This window comes from Zootoca vivipara, chromosome 9, assembly GCF_965207765.1.
Source record: "Zootoca vivipara chromosome 9, rZooViv2.hap1.1, whole genome shotgun sequence".
In the NCBI taxonomy this organism is placed as follows: Eukaryota; Metazoa; Chordata; class Lepidosauria; order Squamata; family Lacertidae; genus Zootoca; species Zootoca vivipara.
Window position 1 is genome coordinate 39892672 of NC_142592.1, and position 26842 is coordinate 39919513.

Genomic DNA, 26842 nt, shown 5'->3' on the forward strand with positions numbered 1-26842 from the left:
GTGAATAAGTATTTCTCAAAGAAAGGAGGGAGGGAGGTTGGGAGAATCCCATCCAAAAAGGAAGAAATGTGTGTTGTCTTTCCCTGGTGGAACATGCAGTCCAGACTCGAGCAGACGGCACTTCCCATCTGTTCTATTCTATGGGCAGGAGGGCGGTTCCTGTTCCTGTACCCAGGCAAATCATGCCAAAGAACCCTCCGTCCCACTTCATTCTGAGGAATGGTTGCATACATCCCATCTGGCAAGGAAGTGTGTGAGGAATTTCATGCACACGAAAGCTCATAACATCACAGCTCAGGGGAGCAGTGAAAGCACGACAATAAACTATAGCGAAGGAAGAAGCCACTTTTACTATTACCGGGGAGAATTAATGAAACAGGAGGACTTCATTGTGTGCCGGTGGTGTATATATGATACACTTCCAGTTCAGGATTTGATGGTGATTAAAAGCTATACAGAGAAGCAGTTGACTCAGCCTTAAAAAGTCAAAGAAGGTAATATATTCATAAATATTAAGTAGCGTGGTGATCCTGCCCCAGAGTTTGCCTAGTATTGGAGTGGAATTGGATCCCTACCAAGTCCTGCTACACCTGTGAAATAAGAAGCTACAGTTGTGCCACCTTTTTGCCAGAGGTGTGTGCTGCTAGCTCAGCCACTACGCAGCTGAGACATCAGCAGCGCAAGGAGAAAATTCAAATGGAATCGGGAGCATGAGGTGAGAAGATCAGGGCTTACTTGGTGGAACATTAGTGCCACCAATGATGATGTAGCATGACACCTACAAAAAAGATGACCGAAGCGAATACACCCCTGTTCAATTAATGGAGAATATCAGATAACTGGCTTCTGTGGCCTTGTCTGTTACCAGCCAGCCATATCAGAGAATTGCTATGAAATGCCAGGGTGGGCTTCTGTAACTTCTTCAGTCATGGCACAGCACCAGAAGAGACTGTGGATTACAGTGGAACCTCGGTTTATGAACACCTCGGTTTACGAATTTTCGGTTTACGAACGCCGCGGACCCATCTGGAACGGATTAATTCACTTTCCATTACTTTCAATGGGAAAGTTCGCTTCAGTTTATGAACGCTTCAGTTTATGAACAGACTTCCGGAACCAATTGTGTTCATAAACCGAGGTACATATCAAATTGTGAGGCATGGAGCCATAGCCTTCCTAGGGCACAATGGGACCCCCCCCCCCAGGGATGGGGGAGAAATTCATTTTGTTCACCTTTTGGTAATGTGAGCATTATGCTAGACGGCGCCCCATTTATGCTCATTCTATCTGTGTGTGACCATGCACGTGTGTGGTGCCAGGTACCCAGAAGTGGTATCCAGAAATGGAGACCACCTGGTTAACCAAGCCCCGCCGTCTCTCCAGCTTGGTTGAGGAGCACTCTCCAGGGTGTTCCCCATTTTATGTGATTTTGCATATGTGCACGGGGCCCCAGAATAGAACTCCCACGTAAAGGGGAATCCCTTGTACTTTGCATTTCCTGAACCAATGTGTAAACTAAAAACAAAGCTTTAAAATTTGAGCTTTTAGGAAGCAGTACTCCAACAACAGCAAAATGTGTCATATATATATATATATATATATATATACATATATATATATATACACACACACACACACACACACACACACACACACACACACATACAGTGGTACCTCTGGTTATGAACTTAATTAGTTCCAGGGGTCAGTTCTTAACAACCATTCTTAACTTGATTTACACTTTAGTTAATGGGGCCTCCCGCTGCTGCCGCCGAGGTACTACTTCTGGGTTAGGGGAGTATGTAACCCAAAGTGTTTGTAACCCAAGGTGTTTGTAACCCAAGGTACCACTGTACCTCGTTTTAGAAATGTGCCCCAAACATTAGACATAAATGCATACATTAGGAGGTGTGTACATTAAAATATGTATAAAACATCATTTTTAAAAATTCACTGACCTGCTGGTATACAAGTGCACAAGTGAGCACTTTGGTGATGGGGGGCATTGGCAAAGGACACCGCACACACGAGAGATCACTTTTGCACCAACAATGAATGGCCAAGGCCAACAACCCCCAGGGATGCACAATCCCACTGGTCATCAGTGTCAACCGTCACAGCCTTTCAAAATCCCACACACTGCACAGAGCCGAGGGAGCTTTCAGGGCAAATTGCAAATGCCACAGGACTCTGCAAGAATCCTCATGCTTTGTTTTGCAAACAGCGCTGCCAGTTGTATCCTTTTCACTCCTAATCAAGACTTGGCACTGAGCAGTGACTCATCAATGTCAGTTCAGCATTTCTCTCTGCTTCTTTCTGACTGAGGTTTGCAAAGGTTTGTGCGATTATTAGGTGATTCCTGATTACATTTGGAAAAGCAACTGCAGCTGTCTGGAATAGCTTCTGTATGCAGTTTATGGAGAACTTTCTATTGCATACTCCTTATGGTTATTCACTGAGGAGCAAAGGACCTTTGTGTATGTTTAGATGCTCTCCAGCATTTCATGTACTTGGGCTGAGCCCTGCCAGTGAAGACAGGGTCCAGTTATTTCTTTAATGGCCAATTAGCATATGTGAAGAAATGCAAGCAGTGCAACATTCTGACTTTAAGTGCATTAAGTGTGATTTTCCTGTGTGTATTTTTCTTTCCTTTTGTGAGAGATTGGCGAAGACTCGCTCTTCCGAAGTTCTGTCAGGGTTAACAGAAAAACCAGGTACTTTTTCTTTCCATTTTGTAAAACCCCCGTAATCCCAGAATGCAGCTGGGGTTTTTAATCTATGATTTTTAAGGGTCTGAACTGCTTCTGCTTTTTGCAAAAAAATCCAACACCATGCTGTGCACAAAATTTTTTCTCTTTCTTTGAGTTCTCTGCATAACCCTCAGAGCCAGTCCATTATGTTTCCTGTTTAATAAAGCAACTGCGGTCCAGGAACCTGCTTTGATGTGTGGTTAACAGAAATGAGCAATCACGTGAGTAGATGCAACAGGGGCCCAAATAAGAAGATCACAGCTATCCACAAAACATGGCACCTTCAGGTCACTCCAAGCTGTGCATCAAGCTCAGCCTGCAATAAAGCAGAAAAGGGTGTCTTTGGGGGAAGCCATGGCAGTTTAAAGTGCTTTAAGCATGTGGTATGAATGTGGCTGGTGTGCTTCAGCCCAGCTCTATATGCAGCCACTCCAGTAGTCGACTGCATGTATGAAATCCTGAGTTGTCATGGTATGTGCATGGTATCCGGGGGTTACATTCCTGGCTATTGTGCACATAAGCCAGGTAAAGTCATAATGACCCCCCAAACGGCCCCGCGCAACCCCCTATCCCTGTTGGAAGCCAGCACTAAGCAAATCCTGGTCCACCTCCCATGCAAGGTGGGGAGCATTTTAGGCCCCCATCCCTCACCTTGCTTCCCAGGCTCTGGGAAGGTTGTGTGAGGGTCTCGCAAGTGCTCAAATGGGCCCTTCCAGGGATAGGGGCAGGTTCCCACTCTTGCGCTCCTTTTAATTGGTTCGTTTTATTTTCTGCAATCTGTGTAAAGCTGCAATTGCCTAAGTGAAATTAGTGTGTGATGAGATCTGCCTGTGCTTCTGGAAGACTATAAAGCATACCCTCCAACAAATCTGGGATATCATCTTCCGGGTCTGAAATACCATGTGAGTCACACGACCCATGTAAGATTGCAGACCCAGAAAAATCACTTTGGGGAGACGCATGCATGTTTTGGGGCACTGCACAAAATCAGAGTCTTGGGGGAAAGCGCTTTTTTCAGGGCAGGATCTTGGCCCAAAATTGCATGAGAGCAAAGTGCCCAAATTGGCCACCATACTCTCGCAGTAAAAAAAAACCCAGGTTTTTCCTGGGCAGTTGACGGATATGCTATAAAGACTCCATCACTAGTTGCCTGTGACTTGTTTGCTGAAGGCCAATGCCCTGGGTTTGCACCCTACTGCCTCTTTATTTCTATCTGAAATCATTGTTACCACCTGGACTCCCAAAGGGTGGGCATTGTCCCGAGGAGGCCATTTCATAAAAAAAGAATGGAAGCAATAGATATAGCAAGGAAAGAAGAAAAGGACAAATACCAAGGCTGCAGTTCTGTACCCACTTACCTAGGAGCAAGTCCCACAGAACTTAGGGAAGCTTACTTCGGAGTAGATGTGTTCAAGATATTGCAGTGTAAGGGACCAGGTACAAATCCAAATGAAATCAATGGACCAGTTTTCAGTAACATATCTACGGGCATCATTGCAAGCACAGGGATGTGTGGGAGTTAAGCAAAGGGAAAGAAAAGAGAAGCATTCACCCATCTTCCCAGAGGATTATTGCATATCTGAGAGGAGGATGGTAGAGTTCTACCATTCAAATGGGATGCCTTTGTTCTACAACACATAAAGTTGAGGATGTGCTTCATGATTTGCAGACTAAACTTGTGAACACCATTAACTCATACTAGCTCACCCTGAATACACACACACACACACACACACACACACACACACACACATACACACATAGTTACAATTGAGTCTATTATATACAACCCTTGATCTTGAGAAGGCAAATCAATGATCTCTGCCATTATTCTGTATTGAAACTGATAGGAATAACAATGCAGTCCTTAAATCACCCCTTCAGAGGTTTTGAACCAGCAGGAGACAGTGGAGTTTCACTGGTGCTTAGAGATCCCAGATTAGACGATCCCAGCCAAACATCATGCCCCGAGTCCAACTGAAATCAATGTTAGAGGCTGTAATTCATGGGAAGGAATGGGCTTTCATGCAAACTGTGTTCCGGCATTGGTGTGAACGTGAAATAATAAAACCAGGAGCAGGACCATGCATGCATCAAGGTTGCTGAGCACATAGGCTGCTTTTTAGATCTTTGTGAAATTAGCAAACTTATTGTTTGTTTAGGGGAAGGTGTGAAATGGTCACAGGGCATTCAAATTCTGCAACTGAGGGCAGGGCAACAGCTGATGGTATCAATGTAGAAAGCAAACAAAAGGTTTGATTATTTTTTCCCAGCAGTATACCAGATATTTCAGTATTCTCTTTACAGGGAAGTTATCTTGGAAAGCAAGGGACCCAGGTGGCGCTGTGGTTAAACCACTGAGCCTAGGGCTTGCTGATCAGAAGGTCGGCGGTTCGAATCCCTGTGACGGGGTGAGCTCCCGTTGCTTGGTCCCAGCTCCTGCCAACCTAGCAGTTCGAAAGCACGTCAAAATGCAAGTAGATAAATAGGAACCGCTACAGCGGGAAGGTAAACGGCGTTTCCGTGTGCTGCTCTGGTTTGCCAGAAGCGGCTTTGTCATGCTGGCCACATGACCTGGAAGCTATACGCTGGCTCCCTCGGCCAATAATGCGAGATGAGCGCGCAACCCCAGAGTCGGTCACGACTGGACCTAATGGTCAGGGGTCCCTTTACCTTTACCTATCTTGGAAAGCACACAGGGACTCTTAGTTTTGCAAAGGCCATGCTGATAAGTTAAGTGATATTGAAGTTTTATATTTTTTTCAGAAATGGTGGATGGATGTTAACTCCTGCCCAAAAAATATTTCCAGCTAAAGTGATTGCCTAGCTGCCATATGCCTCAGAGAGAAATAAGAGGTGAAAACAAAATGTGCAATGCATTATTGGATGCAGAACAAAATAAACTCTTAATGAGACTATGCAGGATGCAGGTGGCACCACTGAAATTTCATAAACATAGGCATACAATGTCAGGGGAAGGGTTGGTAAAACAAGCTTACTTTTTCCAAAGTAGCATGAGAAATCACCATCCACGTTCTATCAAAGATGCCCAAAATGTTTTGGGATCACTTAGTTAAAAAAACTACTAAGGTACAGATCATATGAAAACCAAGGGGAAGAAGGTATGAGGTTGCCACAACAATCTAACTTTCCCTAATGGTATCATCTCTTTAAAATGACCATCAAAGAGCTAGCTAGATATCTAGAACAGACATTTCCTTCCTATGTAGGGCTGTTCTTGAAGTGCATCTATAGATTATGCCTTCTGTTGTGTTGGAGGCTGGATACAAACAGATACCTGTCTCACAGTGGATTGGGATCTGTAATTTGAAATGGGTAGAGAATGCAATCTATTGTGTATGGAAATGGCCTTTGTCCAAGGCAAACATTCTTGAGAAACATTTTGTCTCATTTAATCACGTTCTGATCAAGAAATTATCTATTTCCCCATTTGAGATACATGAAGTATCATTGCATGCTTTAGCTGCAATGAAACTCTGAATGGAAAGAACCAGGGTAGCTATTGTAGAAGAAATGTGAGAGTTTTGAGTTTAAATTAGGTTTAAATTGGAATTAAATCAAAGTTTTTATACTGTATTTTAACTTTTATCAAATGATTTATCTTTATTTCATTGCTTATTATTGCAAACTTTATATCAGAGCTTTATTTATAAAGTTGTCACAGCCTATGGCTAGTACAATAAATTATTATTTGTTGTTGTTGATACAGTAGTACATAAGCCAGAAGCTATGTGCATTTGTCAATACGAAGGCTAGACTTTAACTGGAAATTTTTAGGGTATGTGATACTTCTGTTTAAGTGGAGGCCATTTGCCATTTTAGAGGATAATTTGTTTTTAAAAACTCATTTAATTGGCAAGATAGCTATATAGCCTTTGGATATAGAAGATTTATGGGGGTTTTAAAAATAGATTTTATGACAGTAATTCTAAGTAGTTAGCTTGTTCAAATAATAGTTTTGCTGAGTGGCCCCTTCTCCCAATGTCGCAGAAATGTGAAAAAGGGACAAAACTTGAGACACACTCCCTGCCATACCATTGGCCATAGCTGCCAAGTCTCCCGTTTTTCGCGGGAAAACCTGTTTTTAAAGCCATTTCCCGCTGTTAACCCAAATGGTGAAATATCCCGTAATTCCCCCGGATTTATAAAGCAGCTCTTGCTGGCCAGGGAGGCTCCTTCTGCGCATGTCTGGACATGCGCAGAACCGACTTCGGGTGCCACTCTGCCCAGGTCTGGGCACTGGAAATCGGGCAGCGCCGGCACCGGAAGTCGCTTCTACACATGTCTGGATATGCGTAGAAGCGACTTCCGGTGCTGCGCCGCTGCTGATCCCGGATTTTTCAATCCGGGAGTTGACGGGTATCCAATTGGCTAAAGTGCTGTGTAGGGATCGGGGAGAATTCAGCATGTATTTAGATGTCAACCTACCTAATTCACAAGTTCCTAGACAATACATGAACCAAATCTTAGCTATCCTTCAAAATTTGCACTTCTCCATATTTTGCAATGCAGTTCTCCAGTCAAGTACTGTATACAAAAAGGCATATGGAGATCCAATAAGGAACTGCATGCGGAGGTGGAGCCTGGCTGTACTTATATACCCAGGGGGCAGACCAGAGTAAAGGTAAAGGACCCCTGGACAGTTAAGTCCAGTCAAAGGCAACTATGGGGTGCAGCGCTCATCTCGCTTCAGGCCAAGGGAGTCAGCCTTTGTCCACAGATAGCTTTCCGGGTCATGTGGCCAGCATAACTAAACTGCTTCTGGTGCAATGGGACACCGCGACGGTAGCTAACCCCATTGCACAGATTCAAACCGCCAACCTTCTGATTGGCAAGCCCAAGAGGCTGGCTCAGTCCAATCCACCTCTGGGGAGGAGCTAGGTTGTGCAGCCTGCACATGACTGGCCAATTTGCAGGCAGGCTATAATCCACTACTCAGGCCAGCACAAGGACCATTTTTGGGTTTGCACCGGCCAGAAAAACCCCCTGAGACTAGTCCCTTGTCAGATCATGGCGGAGGGAAAGGTACAATCCCACAATGCCACCTGACCAATGAAGGTAAGGGGTCTTCTACATATTTCGCAATGGATTTTCATGAGTATTTTTATATATTTAAAAAATCACAAACAGATGTGGACATGCGAATAACTGAACTTAAGACTGGAAAATGAACAGAGAGAAACTAAAATTGGCAGCTTTGCACATCCCTACTGGTGTATCACCAGAAACATCTCTCTGTACTCATTGGCTGGTCTAAAAAGTGATGAATGTTACATTTGCTAAGTTGCTGAACAGCTGGCAAAAATGACTTACTCACGGAAGGACCTATTAGAGGGGATGTGGAGAATGAAGGATGCAGCATTAAAATGGCAGCGATCAAGAATGATGTGAACAGGATAGGATGGTGGTTTGAGTGTGGGTCTTTGTGTGAGTAAGGAATGTGGGTGTGCAAGTGGTAGGACTATGAGTCAGAGACTATGTGTGGGGACAGAACAGTGCTGCAAACAAAAACACATCCATGTATCTATGCATATGTCAGTTCACGAGGCAGACATGACCAAGCCATTCCCCTGTTTACATTGGCTCAGGTTGCATGTGTTTATTATATGCTCGTGACAACCCTTTAGTCAGGGTAAAACGTATTTCAGACAAATTTATTTCCTAGCTGAGGTACAAACTAGAGAAACCTGGGCAGAGAGAGGCTGTCTTCCTCCAGGGCATGAATCCAGAGCCTCGTTCTTTCTTTGCTGTCCTAGCACTATTTATCTCAAAGCATTAGAATAGAACAGAAGAGATAATTTAGTGGAAGAGAGAAAGACTGGTTAGAAAGACATGGATGAATGGAAAATAAACTATGAAGCCTCATTCAGAATGGAGTGAACACCCCCTCCTTTTAACCACCGAACACAAAACCCTTTCAAACCATTGTTGGATTTTTCATGTTTTTGTAATGCAGATGGTTACAATTCCATGTTTGCAGTGTGGTTCACAACAGTTAGAATATGCGGGAAAGCCATACAAACCTTTCTGGACCGTGGGTAGTATAATTACAATACATAGAGGTTGTTGTCTACAGGACCATCCGTGATTTATTGCACAAAAGTGGCTTGTCTGGTCCAATTCAGAAATTGGCTTTCTCTTTTACAGGATATGGCGAGGATCCAAGGGCCCTGCAGAACAACCGACAGGCACTCCCATTCTAATTTCTGCCATGAACTTGTTTTCCTCCCCCAAATACAATCTGCAGGGTCCCCCAATTCTCTTGCATGAGCAGACATGGTTTCAGCTCATGCCAGAGGATTTTTGGATCCAAGCTCTAGGTTTGAATTGTTCCTTCGGTGTGAATTCGGTCCACATAACCAGAGCCCACAAGGGTGGTGGTGTTTCTTACCATAGTAGTAGGGGAACTGAGGAGCCATTTCTCATGTGAGTCAAAAGAGCCCCCCTCACATTGCACTTGAGTAAATCTCGAAAACACAACCACAGTAGATGAGAGGATGTGTGCAACACTGTCAAATTGTTACCAAGCAACTAGCAAGGGATTCATAGCAATCATTCTCCCAGGTTCAAACTAGATGTGAAGTGGAAGATGAGGATCTGCAAAACACACACACACACACACACACAACCAGCAGCCCCACATGACTGCTTTCAAGACTGTGGAACTGGTGATTTAGTAATGCACCTCCCAGTGGTGGCAAACCTGGAGGTGGAAAGACATTGGAAAATAATAGGGGGGACTATTCTGCAGGACTGGTTTTCATGTAACTGGTGGTCAGCCTTGTCAGAAAGATTGACATGTCAAGTTAGGCTAGCTTTGGCCTTACTGAAAGAGGATAATTTTGTAGAGAACTAGTTTCTATTTTGGGCATACATTAGCGGTGAGGAGGATGTAAAGGTACTGGAGTGGATTCATAAGGGTCTTTCTAGAGCAGGCATGTCAAATCTGCGGCCCTCCAGATGTTTTGGCCTACAACTCCCATGATCCCTAGCTAGCAGGACCAGTGGTTGGGGAAGATGGGAATTGTAGTCCAAAACATCTGGAGGGCCGCAGGTTTGACATGCCTGTTCTAGAGGGACTTGTTGATTTAGCTTGACAGTGTGTATGCCTGATATCTGTTTAACAATGTGTGCAGTTTGCAACATGAAAAGCCACTGTGCTGAAGTTGGTGTTTATTATTGTAACCTTATTACAGTCGACAATAAAACATTTTATAAAAAGAAAGAAAATGGCTATGAAACTGGCAGGGCGGGGAGGGTATTTCCTGCTGACCATTTCCCTGACCTATTTCCACACACTCATGGGAGTATGTGTGTTTGTGTGTGTGTGTGTGTGTGTGTGACAGCAAGTGCAGCAGCAGCACCAAGCATCCTTGGACAGCTGCCCATCATTGAGCGCTCCAAATTTGGGAAGGTTGGTCAAGAACACAAGAAAAGAAGAAGTAAGCCTAGGGGCCCAGGTCCCAAGTAGATTCCCCTGACCATAATTCCTCAAAAACACCCTCTTCAGAGCACTGTAGATCAGATGTAGCCAATGTGATATCCTCCAGGTGTTATTAGACTCCAGCTCCCACCAGCCATTTCCCCCTTTGCTTCCAAAGATTTGTGAACTAATATTACTCTGCATACCTAGCAGTCAGAAAACTCTACCTATAACCTCTGTCTGTGGGTGGCCCCATTTTGCTTCCCTTCTGATGGGCACAGACGTACTGCCATACAGTTCCTTCTTGATGTAATACAGCATCAGAGAAATCTCCAGCTATGCTCCTGAAAAAGTGTTCCCCTCCTCCAGCTTAAATCAGGTTTGAAAGAAGCAGTGTAGTGTAGCCCGTAAAATATGTTGTAGTAGGGATTTGATTGTGGGGTGTGTGTAGGGCTCTCAACACGTTCTCAACTCTGCAAGTGTGCCCAAGGTTTACAACCCTTGTTACACACGCACATTAAACTCTCCCTGGTATTTAACAAGCTTCAGTGCCAACTCTTAATTTTGATAATCATTCATTAATCATACAGGGTTATTCACATCCCCATGGAAGGTAACTTTACTGCTTAGCTTCCAACTCACCCATTACCTTACGTGCCTGGAGTTTTTTGATTTGAGAACTCATGGCAGAGCAGGTAGCATAAAGGTGTATCGGGTTCTTTAAGAATTCAGATTCCGTTACACACTGGTCCTGGTTGCTGATTAGTTATTTATTACAGAGGAAAAACAAGCCACAACAGAAGTTGAAGGAGAGTTATTGACTTTTCTGTATGCAAATAGCATAGCTGGTGTAATCAAAGCGAGCAAAGCAGCTGCAATCCGTCTTGCCCTGAACACTGTATCAGCCCCAGCTCCTCCGCTTTATCTGTGCTAAAAAAAATGTATCCTGTTTAAGGATGCAGCCAAGAGTCTGCATTCCATACCATGTTAATACATTTTTCTAAGTCCCTTTGAGAACTTTGCAGCTGATGGATGGAAAGATCCCTTCACTATCACCTCCATGTCTTTTGCCAAAAAAGAAGTCAAAAAAAGAGGGAAATTTCAAAGAATAAGGGAGAGTTTGGTTTTCTCTTCACGGGGTCCCCCCTCACACACATTGCTACCAATTTAACACGCATTTAACTCACATCACACTGGTAAAAGGCATAGCTAGAAATGTTACGGCACCACCAGAAATGTTCCAGACTCCCTCTGCTTGCTCTTTGACCCCAATTCCCCGTGCCAAAAGTCTCAAAATCCAATTTACAGCAGAAGAAAGACCATGAAATTCAAAGATTAAGCATAAGATACAAATCAAATGAAGAATTTCCGCTTCCTTAATTCCCAAGCCCTCTTTTCCCATTCCCATTCTTTCCAGCTTTCTTCCCGACATGTTCTATTTCTCTGCGCCATCTCTCCATGGAACAGTACTGCTTGTTTCCTTGTACTATCTAGATATACTGACAAATTTCTCTGAGTGAGGCTTACAAACAAATCAGGGCAAAATCAGAGCTAGAGAAGAATTCCCAGCTTCCCACTGACCCCACCCAACTCTTTGCTACCACCTGCCACCCCTTTCCCTTTTAATTTCCCTTATATTAGTGGTAGCAGCAGTAAATCACTTGTATAGAGAAGAAAGGAGGAACACATTTTTTCCCTCCCCTCTCTTTCAGCACACCATTTTGTTCACTAACTTCTTCCAAGGCTCCCTGCAGCTGGAAGTGAGAGAACTTAATCTCCCATGGTCTTCTCCTCAGGAAAGATCTTGGGCAATTTCTGAGTTAATGCAGGGCGAGCTTCAAATACTTCACCCATGTCTTTAAAAAAAAAGCCCTCAGAGGCTAGCCTAGGGCTCACCAAACTTTCAGGGCAGGGAGCACCTTTGGAATTTTGAGAAAGTACCAGGGGCACCAGTCACAAAATGGCCACCATTGGGTGTGCATAACACAAAATGGCTGCCAATTCACACAGAGAAGCTCTTTGCACCTCCATTCTGTTTGGATCAAGAAGGGAGGAAGGTTTCTAATCCTAGCATCTAATGAAATGTGGGTATGTTTAAGGGGCTGGTGGCGCTGTGGGCTAAACCACTGAGCCTAGGGCTTGCTGATCAGAAGGTCGGCGGTTCGAATCCCTGTGACAGGGTGAGCTCCCGTTGCTTGATCCCTGCTCCTGCCAACCTAGCAGTTCGAAAGCACATCAAAATGCAAGTAGATAAATAGGAACTGCTATAGCGGGAAGGTAAACGGTGTTTCTATGTGCTGCTCTGGTTTGCCAGAAGCGGCTTTGTCATGCTGGCCACATGACCTGGAAGCTGTACACTGGCTCCCTCGGCCAATAATGCGAGATGAGCGCGCAACCCCAGAGTCGGTCACGACTGGACCTAATGGTCAGGGGTCCCTTTACCTTTATCTAATATTCCATTAGACTGAGCCAGTACAACAGGAAAGGCAATCTCTCGCACATTGTGTGTGTGTGTGTGTGTGTGTGTGTGTGTGTGTGTGTGTGTTTTGAGGGGATATTTACCAACTCCATGTGCCATAGGAGGTAATGTTGGTTTGTACAGTATCTTTCACCATCTCTATAGGCTGGTTACCCCTCAACTAGCCTATAGAGATGGTGAAAGATACTGTACACACCATCTACCGATGAATGTAGAATATAGATGAGTTTAAAAATAAAAAAGCAGAAAGCAGTTGGCCTCAGTTCCACTTCTCACAGCCAGCTGCCTTATTTAAAAGGAGGCAGGCCTCTTCTCTTCTGTGGGTCAGCTGAAAACAAACAAAGCCTGTTCACAGATCTGGGAGTGAGTGGGGGGGTGGGTCAATCCAGGACACATGTGAAGTTCAAGCAATTTTCTGTCAGCAACTTGTGAACACAAGATACTGGTAAAAAAAATCACATTAGATTTGGGATTACAGGAAGGAGAAACTGAAAAAATACTAAATGTGCTGCAAGCAAAGTGAGCCATGGCTTTGCGCTGATGGCATGTTATATACATATAGAAGGAAAGGGGTCACAGTTGGAATTATCTCAAGAGCAAATAAGGACTTCTATAGTACTGAGCAAGCTAGGAATGAAAAAAGTTGCTTGAATTCTAGTAAGTTAAGATGGAATGGGCGAGACTCACCTAAGAAGCTCAGTCAGTAGAAGCCCTGTGTAGGGATTTCCACTTTCCTCCTGTCTTCCCCTCCCCCCCTGCACCCCCCAAGGAGAGGTAGGATTGTTCTACCTGGCAAGCTGAAATGCTTGAGCAGATGAAACATTCACCATAGCGTGATGTTGAATTCCACCCAATGAAAATACAGATGGGGAAGAACTACTACGGTACTCAGTGCAAGAGCCTTGAATGGCCCACATTCAATTCTCCTATGTACATTCATATGTTTCCAGGCACAGCTGGAAAAAACCCCTCCTAAACCTTGGAGAGCTACTGCTAGTCAGTGGAGACCAGGAATGGGGAACCTGCAGCCCTTAAGATATTGTTGGATGCCAATTGGCCTCAGCTAGCATTGCCAATGGTCAAGGATGATGGGAATTGTAGTCCCACAATATCTGGAGTGCCAGTGGTTCCCCATCCCTGCCATAAACTATAGCTAGCTAGATGGGCCACTGGCCTGAATTGTAGAAGGCAACTTGTGATGTTCCTATAGTGCAAAGTTAAACGACTAAGGGAAGCAAATTCTTATACTGTGATAATCCATAACGCCAGTGAGCATGCCATGGGCTGAAGTAACACAAGTAAGATTTTTGGATTAGTAGAGTGAGCTACAACAGTCAACTCAATTTGGATTAGCAGACGGAGTAGTAATTGAACCACAATATTCAATCAATATTCCAGGAAGTTATATGGTTCCCTCCAGAGTATTGGAGTAAAATGTCCTAGAGAGTCCATTGCTCTTGAAGTTACCAGATGTGCATCTGGAGGGAGTTTGGATTAGAAGAACTAAATGATAAGGAGGCTCTTCACAGATTTGATCTAACTTAGAAGCAATTTGTCCTGACTGTAGTCCTGTCGCCTTTCACTTCTGTTGACCGTGAACAGCTGAGTGGTTCAGCTTTACATGTGCTGCAGCTCAACAAAACTGCGCTGCACACTCTAGCATTTGTTAACAGCCGCAGCATATTTCCTGGTAGATAGAAAGGCTGCTTATCACAGCAGGGTGCACAGTTCACAGGACCCCTCACCAGGGCCCTTGAACAGAGGCAATTAGGCAAGGCAGACAACATCTGAACATACCCCTTGTGACGATAGCGCTGTAAGCATCTGTGATTACCTGGTGGGTTACAGGGAAAGAATGTTAAGTACGCAGCCATCCATTAAATTATAGAGCAGAATAATATTTTTCCCCCGTTAAGGAGTGGTGCATTGAACAAGGTCCTGTGGCCCCAAAACCAAAGGGTTTATGGCTGGCAGTATAATTTGCTCTCCCCCCCCCCTTAATAGACAAGAACTATCCCTTTCCTCCTTTGACTTCTCTAAACCTCAGCATTTGTTAGAGCAGAGCAATCATTCAACTTGCAGCCAGTGTCCCCGTCTCTCCTAAAGAACTAAGCCCCCAGGCACTGTTCATTTGCCTAAGCCAATTGATTTAAATTTTAATATTTGCAGATTTTAAAATCTTCATTGACGGGAAGATGAAATAACCAGGCAGGCAAGTTTAAAATCAGCCACGTAGCAAACCTATTCATAGGCAGTCATAGGTACTCAGCATTACATGAGCAAATTGCTAGTGACCAATACCTCAAAAACTATTTCTCATTGAGGTGCTTCTTCAGTTGCTACAGTGCCCTGGTTACATTCATGCCCTGGTTATATTCATACTGGACTATAGCAACACACATGGTGGGGCTGCCTCTGAAGATGATCTGGTAGCTCCAGCCCAGATGCTGACAGGTGTTGAATGCATGCCCCAGAGGCATAAATGGGCAGAGCAACACATGCGCATTTCACCTTTGTTTTCACATACACTCGCACAGTCCTCTCCGTTCAGACCAGGCCAGCAAGAGGCATTATCAGAGTGACATCTTGCCACCAGAGTGACATCTTGCCAACACTCAAGGAGAATGTAAAACAGAGCTGGTGAACAGGGTGACCTGGGAAGACCCTCGAGGGCTAGTCAGAATGGACTGGGAGGTTGTTGTTGGCCCTCCAGAGCTGAGGTTCCCCACATCCATTATGAACCTGCTGGGGATCTGAGATCCACCTCAGAAACCCTGCTTGACAGGAAAATGGACCTTCATGGCTATAGACCAGCCACCCCCAAACTGCGACCCTCCAGATGTTTTGGCCTACAACTCCCATGATCCCTAACTAACAGGACCAGTGGTCGGGGAAGATGGGAATTGTAGTCCAAAACATCTGGAGGGCCAAAGTTTGGGGATGACTGCTATAGACCTTCCTCCCCCAAGTTGTAGAATCAGCTCCCTTTTGGGTAGCGTTCAGGTGGGCTCTAGAAACCTGCTTTTTGTTCAGGATTGCATTTTAGAAGAAGCCATGAGGCAGTAACGTCTGTTTTTAAACTTATATTAGTATGACAGGCTGTGATATATTGACTTCAATATTTTACTGCTGTAATTCTGACTGTTAGTATGTTTATTATATGGTTCCTAATACTGTAAGTCACTGAGGGAAAATACTGGCAGCTGATAAATGCATTTAATAGAAATAAATTAAAATCAAGTTTATAGCGCTGTTGTTCTGTGATAATAAGCCCTGTCTTCACAACCAAGTAATTCTGGGGTGTTTGTTTGCATCAGACATGCTCACTATCTGGACTCAGCCAAAAGTCACTGTGTTTCCTATGGAACTGAGAACTCCACCCATCATTATTCCCTAGTTATTCACCACAGCCAGTACAGATATGCAGGATACTCACATGAAACAGGCCTGTCTGGAGTGCATCACTTCAGAATGCAGGTGGAGGACAGGAAACAAAAATGCACACTTTTCACATATGCTGGAGTTCTGATTTAATAATTAAATTATTAAATAACCTGTTGAGGTGGACCTCCTTGTTTTACAAACAAACCTACAAGGAACCACATTAACAGAACTTTAAACTCTAACCTGCAGCTGGTCTGATGCCTTGGAACAAAAAGCTTCGCCTCACACTGAGGAAAAGGGCACCAGCTCTTTCCCAGGTTTCCAGAACATCTAAACATTGTGGCCACCCTGCCCATTTGTGAGCATGGAAACAGAAGTAAATTGGGATGGGGGAAGGAGAGAGGAAAAATGGATGGGTGAAAGACCAGGGTTGCCATACATATTCAGAATATGTCGGTTGCAGTGTCCGGACAGAAATTGTTAAAAATGTCCAGGAAAACCGAGACGTATGGCAACCCATGCTGGTGGTGCTGTTTTTTCTGGGTTTTCCCCCATAAAACTACCGTAGCTCAAAAACGGTATTATTCTTTGTGAAGAATAAAGCTCAACTTTGAGCAAAACTAAGAAAAGCTTGACACCTTTGTTGTTCGGATTTTCATTGTTTGAAATATGGCAACCCTATGAAAGACAAGGACATTCTGTCCTAACTCTGAACTTCCAGTACTCCACTTGTCCCTGGGCTGAGCTCTGACAGAAGTCACAGGATAGCATCTGTGTCCCCTGACCTGCTGCTCAGAACTAGTGGGTGTTGATCAGCCACTGAGCAACCATCTGCTGGCAAGTCAGCAAACAACCTGTTTGATTCTATTTATGGGGACCCAGGTTTGTTCTCCCTCCCTCCCTCTCTCCCTCCCTCCCTCCTCCACTCTCTTCATTTCAGTGGTCCCATACAGTGGTGCCTTGCTAGACGAATTTAATTCGTTCCATGGGTCTTTTCTTATAACGAAAAATTCGTCTAGCGAATCCCATAGGAATGCATTGAATTTATTATTATTATTATTATTTGCACACAGGAACACATTAATTGAATTTCAATGCATTCCTATGGGAAACCGCGATTCGCTAGATGAATTTTTCGTGAAACGGATTCGTCTAGCGGGGCAACCTCCGCTCGAAAAATCCTTTCGTTAAGCAGGGCATTCGTTAAGCGAGGCACCACTGTAGTCATAAAAACCAACCTGGGTCAAAATGGGAGGACCCGACCCCCAAATCAAAAATAAAATAGATAAATCCAGTTTTCATATTTAACTTTGTTGTTTAAAAAAATGTCAGAGGTCTATTTAGAACACACAACAACAACCAACAAGTTTCCCAACCCATCATCCCAGCATGGAACACATCACCAGTATTAAGAGCAAAATTATGTTAGTCTCTCTCCCCCCCCCCCCCCCAGTCTTCAATAGGTCTATATAACTTATAAGTACTGTCCAGGAGGGTCTGATGGTGCCCTATACTTTGTCTGTACAGATGCTTAGGAGTACAACTGAAATATACAAAACCTTGAATACCATGTTTGTAAAGAGACTGCCTTTCAGCAGCAGGGGTTGCTGATGGAACACCTACAAGGTGAGTCCTGCATTGGAGTGGACCAGGTACCTGAAGTCTTCTCTCTGGTTTGTTCCAGGAGCCCCACCTGCTGGGAGCCCAGCAGTGAAATTGATGGGCTTCCAGCTCCACCCATGTACTCTGTCCTCTGCCTGGCAACAAAGTGGAGCAGAAGATTCCCGACGCTGCGTGCCCTTCCCCACAGCTATGCTGGACTGCCACTGTAGCTCCTGGCAAGCCAAGAATGAGTGGATATAAGGCCTGAGACCAATCGTTATTTGTTTGTAGCAGAGGTGGGATTTTGTATTAAGATATTATGGAGACAAGTCCATCTTTAGACCCACTGAGAACAGCTTGTCCCTAGTTTTCTATTTACACATATTTTTTAACACACACAAACAACAGCAATCATTCAAAGATGTAATCTCTCACCCATACAGCTCCAGGAGTTGCCCATATGATTTTGTTGGACATGTAGATCAACCCTCACCCGGTTCAGAATCCATTTGCACCTGCACCAAAAGCCAATTGGCACTTGTCTCACATAATTAAAATTCCCTCCTCTTATCCTGCCTGCAGAGAGAAACAAATCAATCCCATTCGCCAGGCTTCCAGAGCACAGCGCCTGAGAAGTGGAGAGACAATGAGGATTTGTCTCACCTGTAAATCAGACTTGTCATTCATGACTTAAGACGTTTTAAGCAATCACATGGTTGAGGTGCCCTGAGCTGGGAGGAGAAATATCAGCCATGACTACTGTTGTGATGCCAGGAGATCCCGGAAGGGTTTTTTGTACTTTTCTATGGGTTGCATAGTCTGCACTGGAAAGTTAACAGCATTAAATGTGATGGATAATTTGAGTATGAAATGCTCTTAGTCATAGTAAGGAGAAAGAGCTGGCAAAACAGACTGTTAAGGATAAGTAAGAAAATAACAGAAAATACAGAATATATTATAACCTCCTTAATTAATACCTACGGCAGGTTCAGAATATGGAAAGTCTCCCATAGGAAGAAAACTTGGGAAATGGAGAGAGAGAGAGAATTGAAGCAAGTGAATAGGAAACAGTGTTTTGTGGTTTTGTTTCTATGTAAGATTTGAATCAGTGAGCAAATAAAATCCTACCAAATAAGATAAAACAAAAGATTGCCCCACCACATACTTTATTTATTTATTTATTGCTGACAGCATTGAGACTTTATCCTTTAGCCAAACAGGCTCTTCGAGCAACTCCAAAAATAAATACTAAAATGGTTGCCTCAAGAGACTCTGTGATGGCTGGAAGACAAGTAAGTTCAATAGACGAGACAGATAGATGAAGTGGGAGTTATGACACCTGTGAGTTAGTTCATCCTGACCTTGGTGTGAATATTTGTGATTTGTTAGTGATTCTAATGGTGATTTTATTTTTGTTTTTACTATTTGCTTTAGTGCTGTGGATTTGTAAGCCTCTTACAGTTTCTATGAAAATAGGTATAATACAGTTTTTATGAAATTAGGTATAACTAGTATCTTGAAGCCCGTTAAATTAATGGGTGCTAGAACATGCAATTCCCCCCGCCCATTCCCCCCTCTCTCCCCCTCCCTTCTTTTCTCCACCCACACGCGCCGGGACTCTCCTGGGCTGCCACCGGCGCTGCTCCTCCATTGCTGCTCTGCCTCCTCCTCCTCCACTGCTGCGGTCCATGCCTAGGCAGAGGAGGGGGGAAGGTAGGGGCGGCCAGGGCCCTCTTTCCTTCCTGCCCTCCCCCTGGGCTCGAGCCTGCTTTTGCGAAGGGTTAGCGGGGAAGAATGAGCAGCATCCCTCCGCTGCCACCAGCTTCTTGCTGAACGCAGCGGAGGCACGGGGGTAGCAGAGGAGATGCTTCATGGAGCAGGGAAAGAGGGGCGGGCGGCGGGCGGCTGCCGCCCGCCTCACGCCGGGTGGGGGGAGGGGTTGGGATGCGGCGATGGGGTGGGGAATGGCGGCGGCGGGGACACGAATGCCCCGGCGGTGGCGGTGAACGCTCACTCGCGTCTCAATCCCTCACGGTCCCTTCCCCTTGCGCCATTAGTCGGGAGGCGAGGCGCAGAATGGCAGTTTGAAGGGGAAGCCGTTGAGGGAGAGAGAACCGCATTCCGTCCGTCCCCCCGCTCTGTGTGCGTCCAGTCTCTGCGTCCAATCCCTGTGTCCGTGGGGCACATGCTCAGTAGCGCGGACACAGGGACACAGGGAATCTGGACGCAGAGACACTTGCACTTTATTATATAGGATTTGTTGGCATCCATCTGTCTTAGGAGACAGTAGAGGAGTGCGCCTTTGGAGGTGAAGTCAAATGGTTGGAGAGTTACAGTGCCTGCTGTGGCTGTAGAGACAGATATGGGAGAGACATGTCTTGTTGCAGCTGGGGCAGATGAAGGCGTCCGGTTGTACTGATGCAGGTGTACTACAGTGTTCTCTCTGAGCTTCTCCCAGCAGTCATTCCTCATTTGATCACTGCTGTGGATACATGACCTGTCTGTCTGTCTTTGGGTACTGTGGTCATCTGCAAGGGATTCCCACACAGTGGGGTTGCTGTTGCCAGCCTTCATGTCTTGTTTGCAGACATCTTCATAATGCAGAGTTGGTCTGCCAATGGGTCTTGTGCCTGAAGCCAGCTTTCCGTAGAGCACATCCTTGAGGATCCTGCCATCTTTCATTCTGTGAACATGCTGGGAATGTGGGCTTGGGAGAGTACATCTTTGTTTGAGACACTATCCAGCCATGTGATGCTCCAAAACGTCTTGATGCAGCACATGTGGAAGGTGTTGAGGCATCATTCCTGGTGGTTATAAGTTGCCCACAACTCACTTCCATAAAGCAGCATGCTCAACACACAAGCCTGGTAAATTTTATCTCTCTGCAGCATTGAACCAACAAAGGCAAGAAATGGCCTTGCTGCTGTCTTGTCAGTGCTTCCTTGGTTCTCTAATGCAGTTGAATCCTGTGGATTGTTGCTTAGAATCCCTAGAGCAATGGCACAGACCTGTAACTGTTATTTCTGTGTGATCATGGAAGTTGGTCAAATTGGACTCTGACCAGCCTGTTATAGAAGGTGGCTGCTTGCATGGCACAAGCTCTTCCTTGTACCATCTGCTACTTCTCCAGTCTTGCTGGCCTCGGTGATCTGGTTTGGTGAGTGGTCAGCTGCTCTTACAAGTAGGATGTTCATCTGACAAAATTGCTGGAACAGGGACTTTCTCTCTTGAGATGCATGCACACACACCACACACACAGAGAGACAGACAGACAGACAGAGAGAGAGACAGAGAGAGAGACAGACAGACAGACAGACAGACAGACAGACAGACAGACAGACACAGAGACACAAAGAGAGAGAGAGAAGTCCCAAGTCTTGGCTGGGGTCTCTTGGGCTACTGTCATAAAAAATATTACCGTAATAATTTATATCCCCAAACACTCATATTTGAAAAGCAGATATCAATAAATAATTGTGGTTTAAGTAGGGTAAAATCTTTAAAACAACTTTTACTTTGCATTGATTTTCTATGCATTGTCTATAATTTTGATTTTGTGTGTGTGTGTGTGTGTGTGTGTGTGTAAATTTTGTGGTGTTTTAAATGAATGCTGTGTAAACTACCCTGAAAAGGCAATGAATGCATAAATTATCCTGGGAGATCCCGGTTTGAGTATATACATACCTGTCTATGCTGAAAAATCCTGGTTTTTCAGTGTATTTGTTCCCACTGTCTCTTCCAGTTCCACTCAAAAGCATATATATTTTCAGTTCTTTTCCTGCTCCATATATCCATCCAACTCAGCTGATTAGTCCCCCTGCAGGGTAAAAAGCTCTCCTGTCCATTCACCCATCTCCGCTTTACTGCAAGGCAAAGGATTTTCACAGCTGATCCTCTTCATCTACCCATCCACCCTGAATGGCTGCTGTTGTTTTTTCAGCCACAAGGGCCTGGTTCAAGACTCCTGAAAGCAATATAAATTCTGCCATTGACTCCAGTGCAATCTGTATTAGATCTCAAATCAGCAAGACCTGGTCCCAGCAGGGATCAATGGCATGGTATTAAAGACAGCATCTAGCTTGTACGAAGTATGCCAAATACATTTGTAAACCCGGATGGCCAGCCCTACAATCAGGCAGACTGAGGAGGCCACATTAGATGGTTGCATGCAGAGGTCTTGCTCCCAGTCCTGCTGCCTGAGTCCCCTGACTGTTCCCATTCTCTTGAGCCACTGCTCCTCTGACAATGATCCTTTCCTGTAGCTAGCCTGGCCTTGCTTGTTGCCTTCTCCCAATGTGTCACAGACAGCGCTGCTGGGAAAGGCCCATGACTGTGCAAGCGAACAGAGAAGTATCTAAGCCAGGCATCCCCAAACTGCGGCCCTCCAGATGTTTTGGCCTACAACTCCCATGATCCCTAGCTAACAGGACCAGTGTTTGGGGAAGATGGGAATTGTAGTCCAAAACATCTGGAGGGCTGAAGTTTGGGGATGCCTGATCTAAGCAGTCACTGTGAGTGCAGCTGCATTGCTCTACTGACATGGTGCATGATGGTGCTGCATTGCAGCATTTGTTCGAGGGAGCAGAAATCAGGCACCAGGCAGAGCAGCAAGCAAGCAAGCAGTGGTGAGGCATTGGAAGACAGTGTGGTGTCGAGGACAGGGGACACCAAATAAAGGAAAATGTGTTGGGCCAGTCCTGTGAGTGAAAGTGGGAAACTAAAAAATATATAACCTTGATTCCTACATATACACCCATGGCCTCTCCAACACACTGATTCCCCATTACCTCAATTGACAGTCATGAACATCGTGCTTATTTTAATGACTGATCCAGTAACTATTAAGTGTCCCAGGTGGCTGCAGAAACAACCCTTATCAGCTTATTTATAGATTTTCCCTACCTTGCTGCAAATATTCAAGGCAGCTTACAAAATCCAAACCACATAAGCAGCAGCATACAAAGCTTAAATTAATGAAAGCATAACAATTATTGAATACAAAGCCATAAGAGCATTTATGTATTCATACAGGTGTGCATTTATACTTCATTTCATTACAGTTTGCCCTTTGATGTCCCAAGTACCAATCTCTGCTTATCTCTTTTTTTAAAAATAATAATTTTTATTAAATTTTCAAATTGTAACAACAAATTTTCCACAAATCTTAATTGAACAATTTATATATCCATATTTCTCCCCTCCCCCCTCTTTGGCTTCCCCCGTACTTGCGTATTGATTTATTAAACAAATTCTATACCCTGCTGGTTTTACCTCTTATATAATTGTGAAAGTTTAGTCAAAACCTGCCAATGAGTCCAAATCTTTATACTGTCTTTTTATATAGTTTATAAATGGTTCCCACTCTTTTTTGAAATTGATGTTATATCTCTCGTGTATCCTCTCTTGCCATTCTTCCTTTGTTGGCGTTTTCTGTTTTCCATACTTGTGCTAATAAAATTCTTGCTGCTGTTGTCGCATACATAAACAATCTCCACTGTGATTACTAAATCATCTGCAAATACTTTAAATTTAAATTCCTGTCTTCCCGCCTTAATTCCTTGTATTGATTTCTCTGACCTTATATTCCTGGCCAAAACTTCCAGGACCAGTATGAACAGCAATGGTGATAACGGACAGCCTTGCCTTGTTCCTTTCTCAATTTTAAATTGTTTAGTTATCACCTGATTTATAATTAATTTTGCATTTTGATCCTTATATATTGCCTGCATCCCTTTTGCGATTTTTTCTCCAAGATTTCTTTCCTCTATGGTTTCTTTCCCAGTGTGTTGTCAAAAGCTTTTTCAGTGTGTATAAACATCAATGCTGCTTTCTTTTCATTCCCAACTTCTAAATATTCTATAATATTCAAAATATTCCTTATATTATCTTTCACTGTTGTCCTGGTAAAAATCCAGTCTGGTCATGATGTATATATGACTTCAAGATATTTTTCATCCTGTTGGCTAAAATATTAGCAAATATCTTGCAGCCATTATTTAACAAATAGATTGATCTGTAACTCTTGACCAAGGCAAGATCTGTATCTTGTTTTGGAATTAACGTTATATACGCTTCTCTCCATGTTTCTGGGACTTCTCCTTCCATTAATATTTTATTCATTATATCTCTCAAAGGGAGATCTGCTTATTCTCTATACATCTTTCCTTACACTTGCAGTCTCCCCTCTAAGGATTCCGGTCTCATTTCTTTTCTTTTCTAAAATAATGTTGACTTTGGTGCAGCTACTGCAGCAGGGAAGAAATACTGAAGGACAATTGCAAAGCAACTTTGGGTTCTGAAAGATCTGATCTATCTCATTCCCAAAAGGTGATCCAGAGAAAAAATATTGCGTTTTTTGAAGACATGTATTTGCTCAAAATCTTGTGTGTGTGCATGCACTTCCTCACCTGGCTGGTAGCGAGAAAGACAAAAGCCATTGTTTAGTATGTGTGAGCTGGGCTAGAAGCAGCAGAAGCTGAGAGTGAGAGACATGCCTGATTTCTGCTTGAATCCAAGGCTGTGACTATGGGAGAAGCAAGACCTTCTGGCGGAGTTAGAGTTGTAAGCCCTTCCATCATCTGCTCAGGTTTCATATATCTGTAAATACACCATATATCCTAAAGACACCCCAGACTCCACCGTCTCTCATTCCAAGGAAACCGAAGCCTGAGTAAGCACCTGAAACCCCTGGAGCCTTACACAGCTTGCAGCTTGGTGTGGTGGGCATCAATATTTTATTGATTTTCATGAGATAACAACAATATAGAAACTGGAAAGTTCCTCTACACCATCCACAGAGGAACAAGCAGCTGAAGAGCTTTTGATATGTGGAGAATCCATTTTACAGTCTATAATTCTAGCAGCCAATGAGTTAATCTAACAATGAGCACATATAAGCGGCAAGAGAATCTGCCTTATCATGAGTCAGACCATTGATCCATCCAATACAGTCTTGTCTATGTCAGGGTCAGCCAACATGGTTCCCCACAGAAGTTTCTGGGCTGGGCTGAGGATGGGAGTCATCCTCCTTTACCACTTGCCATGCTGGCTGGGAGTGATGGGAGTTGACATCCAACAATCTCTGGAGGGCAGCACATTTGTGACCCCCAACTTTGATTCTACAGGGTTTCAGACAGAAGTCTTTCTCACTCACTCCCAGATATGCCCAGAATCGATCCTGGGACCTTTTGCATGCAAAACACAGACCCTCCAAGTGTCCCTATTTTCCAGGGACGTCCATGATTTAGAGAAGCCATCCTGGTTTCTGATTTGATCCCGGATTGTCCAACTTTTCCTTAAAGGTAAAGGGGCCCCTGACCATCAGGTCCAGTCATGTCCGACTCTGGGGTTGCGGCGCTCATCTCACTCTATAGGCCGAGGGAGCCAGCGTTTGTCCACAGACAGCTTCCAGGTCATGTGACCAGCATGACAAAGCTGCTTCTGGTGAACCAGAGCAGCGCACGGAAACGGTGTTTACCTTCCCGCGTTTACCTATTTATCTACTTGCACTTTGACGTGCTTTCGAACTGCTAGGTGGGCAGGAGCTGGGACCGAGCCACGGGAGCTCACCCCATTGCAGGGATTCGAACCGCCGACCTTCTGATCAGCAAGCCCTAGACTCTGTGGTTTAACCCACAGCACCACCTGGGTCCCTTAGGATGTCTCTATTTCCTTAGGATGTCTCTATTTTCATTGATGAAATGTTGGAGGGCATGGAATTATCCCACTTCTGAGCCATCTGAAGGCAGTCCTGTACAGAAAAGTTTATCAATGTTTAATGTTTTATTATGTTTTTCTATATGTTGGAAGCTGCCCAGAGTGGCTGGGGCAACCCAGTAAGATGTGCTGGGTATGAATAGTACAATTATTATTATGGAATGGGACATTACTATTTTCATTGAAGAAATGTTGGAGGGTATGAAAACATTTGCTCTATCTCTGTAAAGTCTCCCATGTTATACATTTGTACATAAAAAGTACACTCTTTTGCATGGGGATTTATCTATTCTGTAAGGCGGTCCCAGTATCAATTTGCCAACACATGTATCAGAAAAACACTGGTCTCTGTCATCCATTCCTGGTGAGGAGCTATAGCTTGGTGCTAAAGCACATGCCTTTCCTCCAGAATGTCCCAGGTTCAATCCCCAGCCTCTCCAGTTAATTTATCTTAAGGATGAGAAAATGTCTGCCGGGCAGAATGCACAGTACTGGCCTATCTGGGACAGAAGCCTGACTCCAGATAAGCCATCTTCATATGTTCACATATGAAGGCTGATCGCCGAAGAATTGATGCTTTTGAATTATGGTGCTGGAGGAGACTCTTGAGAGTCCCATGGACTGCAAGAAGATCAAACCTATCCATTCTTAAGGAAATCAGCCCTGAGTGCTCACTGGAAGGACAGATCCTGAAGCTGAGGCTCCAATACTTTGGCCACCTCATGAGAAGAGAAGACTCCCTGGAAAAGACCCTGATGTTGGGAAAGATGGAGAGCACAAGGAGAAGGGGACGACAGAGAACGAGATGGTTGGACAGTGTTCTCGAAGCTACGAACATGAGTTTGACCAAACTGCGGGAGGCAGTGGAGGACAGGAATGCCTGGCGTGCTATGGTCCATGGGGTCACGAAGAGTCGGACACAACTAAACGACTAAACAACAACAACAAATATGTTCACATCTCCCTGTGCCAAAGTATAAATAAGTCTGTATATTAACCTAGGAATTGGCTCTGAATTAATGTAATTAGTCTGGAAACTGCTGCATTCTAATTGAAAACCACAACAGAAAGTGCTTCAAAACAATAAAAACTCATTGCATTGTTACAACTAATACTTAGGTTCTTACCTGTTTTTATTTAATTAGTATGAAGGAGACAGAATTGTACTGAGAGCAGAGTACTGGCGAAGGAGTCTGCAGCCTTCTTCTCTGTCTAGACCTGCTGTTTGTTGCTTTAGCTTGTCTTTCATACTGACATTAACAATAAAATAAAAAAACCAAAGTAGTCCTAGTAAGCAGGCTTGAGATTAAAGCCTTCGTTTTTCTTTACATAATTAGAAACATGCACTTTTGGACTAGGGGAAAAGGGGCACATAAGAAGCTGCCTTCTTCCAATTTGGACTATTGGCCCATCTATCTCAGCACACTTCATAATTTCAGGCAGGAGCAGCTGCCAGGGCCAGGGGGA